This window comes from Arvicanthis niloticus, chromosome 4, assembly GCF_011762505.2.
Source record: "Arvicanthis niloticus isolate mArvNil1 chromosome 4, mArvNil1.pat.X, whole genome shotgun sequence".
Classification (NCBI taxonomy): domain Eukaryota; kingdom Metazoa; phylum Chordata; class Mammalia; order Rodentia; family Muridae; genus Arvicanthis; species Arvicanthis niloticus.
The window spans coordinates 4,340,723-4,344,983 of NC_047661.1; the positions used below are offsets into that span (position 1 = coordinate 4,340,723).

General features: G+C 39.1%; 1 pseudogene; it reads left to right on the plus strand.

Moving 5' to 3' along the window:
- Nucleotides 1–417: 417 nt before the first annotated feature.
- On the plus strand, nt 418–2,007 carry LOC117706778 (heterogeneous nuclear ribonucleoprotein K pseudogene; annotated as a pseudogene).
- Nucleotides 2,008–4,261: the final 2,254 nt, after the last annotated feature.

A 4,261-nucleotide genomic window follows, 5' to 3' on the forward strand; every position in this document is an offset into this window, starting at 1 on the left:
AGTAATTACCACTAAGTCAATGTTGTTGAGGATATTCCATCTTGTCTTTCAGGAATTATTAATCTCTTTAGTCTATTTAATGGACACATTTGTTGACCATAGGTTAGCTACAAAAATAACTTTTTCAATCTTATGGGATGATTCCTTCCTAGCTATTGGTAGTTGTTTCTTCTGCTCACTCATAAAATTAATATTGTACTCAGCTATTACTTCCATCTTGTGATAATAATAGAGATAATTTTTGCTTCCTCTATTATTAGAGTCATACTTTTAAAAAAATTTTGCTTTCTAATCTTGCTATACTTGATCAATACAGTCCTCACAGTAGTGAACAACAGGGATGACCCCCATAGAGGCAGTGCAGCCAGGAGGCAACTGCAGAGTGTCACAATTGGTTAATCCATTTAATTCAAGGAAATGGAGACAGGACAGACAGAAGAAACCTTCTCCAACACCAAAACCAATGATAAATTTGCTAAATGTTCTGCAGAAGATATGGAAGAGGAATAAGTCTAAAAATAGTGATGAGATGGTTGAATTGCAAATTTTGCTTCAGAGCAAGAATGCTGGAGCAGTGATTACAAAAAGAGGCAAAAATATTAATAATTTCCTTATAAACAACAATGTCAATGTCTCAATGTCAGACAACAGTGGCCCCAAGTGCATACTGTGTTGCTGCCCACTCTGTTCTGCAGGTCGGGGTCTAGCGAGAGAGAGAGAGAGAGAGAGAGAGAGAGAGAGAGAGAGAGAGAGAGAGACTTGGGATAAAGGGGAAGAGACTCGAAGAATGGAGACAAGACAGAGGTTCTGATCAAGTCTCATTTATTGAAGGAAAATCTGGGGTATTTATACGCTTTTGCCACGTGCCTTGTAGGTGCGTGGATACCACGTGCCTTGCAGGTGTTGATATGATGTAAGCCTTACAGGTGAGGATACCACGTGCACCTTACAGGCATGTATGGCATGGATAGCACGTGGATAGCACGTGACCGCATGCCTTGCAGGCATGGATATCATGTGTGCCTTGCAGCTGGGGGCAGTAAACAGCAAAACAAAATATGTGGGATATCAGAGTGTGCTTCAGCTGTTGTAGGCTGTTGAAAAACGAGTCTCACGTCAGGGTATATGGCTCAAGATGGCTGCAAAGCTGATAGCCGTTTTCTGCTAAAAGTTGGCTCCCAACAATATTGAATATCAGTGGTGATACTGAGACAATTGAAGAAATTCTGAAGAAAATCATGTCTATCTTGGAAGGAGGCCTGCAGTTGCCAACAGCCACTGCACTCAGCCAGCTCCAGCTCCAATCTGATGCTGTGGAATGCTTGAATTGCAACTTTATAAAGGAAGTGACTTTGACTGTGATTCTGGTATGAGGAATTATTGGTGTTAAAGGTGCTAAAATCAAAGAACTTCGAGAAACACTCAGGCAACAATTAAGCTTTTCCAGAAGTGTTGTTCTTATTCTATTGAAAGAGTTATTCTTACTGGAGGTAAACCAGATAGAATTTTATAATGCATAAAGATCATCCATGACCTTATATTTGATTTTCCCATCAAAAAATGTGCACAGTCTTATGATCCCAACTTTTATGATGAAACCTATGATTATGGTGGTTCTACAATGATGTTTGTTGACCACCAAGGATGGCATGTGGGATTTCTCACAAGAGGAAGAGGTGATTTTGACAGAATGCCTCCTGGTCATGTGGGTGTCCCGTGCCTCCATCTAGAAGAGATTATGATTATATAAGTCCCTGTTGATCTCCTTCACCTTCTCCTAGATGAGGTGACCATGGTGTCAGAAGAGCCCAGAATCTTTCTCTTCCTTCATCATTATCACCTAGAGGAGGAGATCTAATGGCTTACCACAGAAGATGAATACCTGGAGACTGCTATGATGGTATCATTGGGTTCAGTGTTGATGAAATGTAGGACTCTGCAATTGGCATATGGAGTCCATCAGAATGGCAAATGGCTTATGAATCAATGGGATGGTTCTGGATATAATCCACATTCCCTCAAACAAAAGCATGGTCAAGTGTATCACAGCAACACCCCAATCTCTGGAACCAACTCCTGTCTTAGGGTTCCACTGCTGCAAAGAGACACCATGACCAAGGCAACTCATATAAAAATAAACATTTAATTGAGGGTGGCTTACAGTTCCAGAATTTCAGTCCATTTTCATCATGGCAGGAAGCATGGCAGTATCCAGGAAGACATGGTGCTGAAGGAGTTGAAAATTCTACATCTCCATCCAAAGGCAGTCAAGAGGAAACTGTTTCCTGCAGGAGAAGGCTTTCTTCCTCACTGGGTAGATCCTGGTCATCAGAGGCCTCAAAATCCATCTATACAATAGTATATTTCTTCCAACAAGGCCACACCTTCTAACAGTGCCACTCTCTGTGCCCAAGTATTGAAACCACCACACTGCAAAATAGTCGTGCCACTATTGCACTAGTAGTTGTATCATGCCTGCGAGATTGATATGGCATACAGAGGCCAGTTCTGGGTAGAATCATTAATATTCATTGTCTCGTAGCACATTTCCATGCACTCTGATACTGTCAAAGCTAGCTAGTGGAAGGATGGTAGTACAGCCAGTTTGAAACTATTTTCTCAGTATGCACATCATTTGTATGTGTGTGGTATATTCATCCTGTGGGACTAAACATACCATTATAGTGCATAATCACTGGCAACATCAATAGCCTTTGTTTCTTTGGAGGCTTCTGTGGCCTTACTGTATGATTTTCTTTTATTTACCCTTGTCTTCTGGTGGCTGCTTTGTTCTTCCATGTAATATAACTTCGTTTGAACCTTTTTTTTTTTCTGTTTTAAGGTTCTATTTTGAAATTAGCTTCTATTTAAAAGATATGTATTCACTTTACATCTCAATATTAGCTCCCCCCCCCCATTCCCAGTACCTCTCATGCAGATCATCCCTCATTCTTTCCACTCCTCCTTTGAGAAAAGGGAGCCCCCTCTTGGGATCCCTTCCATACTACCCTCCAAACTAAACCCCCTCTGAAATATCAAGTCACTGCAAGACTAGGCACATCCTATCCCACTGAGGTCAGACAAGGTAGCCCAACTAGAAGAATGAGATCAATACGCAAGCTGGCATCAGACTTAGGGACATGCCCATTCCAGTTGTTAGGGGACCCATATGAAGATCAAGCTGTACATTTGCTACACTGTTTTCACTTTCATGTATAGACTGACAGATCACTTAAAATCAATAGTGTATGTATTGAAAAAGAGATCAGAATTAAAACTTGGTTGATACAGTCATTTACTTGAGAATAATTATTATATTTCCACTGAATTACAACACTAATTTGACCTTGGGATTAACTGAGTTTTCATATCATTTTTCTCATTTTGTTTTATTCCAGTGTCAGAGATACTCTTTTGCATCAATGTAAGCATTCGATATTGGGTTTTTTTTAGTGTAAGTCTCCAAGTTGTAAAGCAAGTTATTTTGTCTAGGCATCTATATATCAAATGAGATAATCAATTTTGCTATTTTTGTTCATCTATTAATTTTAAACTTTGGTACATCTTATTCCATTGTATTTAAATTTTATGCAAAATAAAAATGTACTGAAAATTGATCAATAGATATCATTGGGGTAATTTATCTTTATTCTGCTCCTTACTCCAGGGCACACACATCATTCACAGTATAATCCTCTGGTAATTTAGATATTAATTTATGTTTCATTTACTGTGTAATAGTCTGTCATTGAATTTATTGGTGTGTATTGAAAATATTGATAACATTTAAAAGATATTTTTCTCAAATTTTATTTCTTAATTATCTGTTGAAGTATTTAGAAATGACATTTAAAAAGAGCAAAATCTTAACCACATACAGATTCTGGCTATTTTTGACAGTTCTATCAGTTTGGGATACTAATTGATTGTTTTACTCATAAGCTATATTTTTATTCCTTGAGAACATACCAGATGAGCAGGCCAAAGAAACAGCTCCTGAATCCAACAGGCACCCCTTGCTATTGCAGAGGCCATTTCTGTTAGGAAACCAGGTAGGCTGACAGCGAATGTCATCTCTCCTTATAATCCTTTAGACCCAATCCTTCCATCGTAGCCCCAGATCTGCAACAGAATACTGGGTGTAGCTTTCCCTACATCCTCTGTCCCCATTTCCTGTGAATTTCACTGACCTTCCATTCCTAACCTCATTGCTAACCCACTAATCCTGACCCCTAGATCACCATTTCCTGTTTCTCAGAAC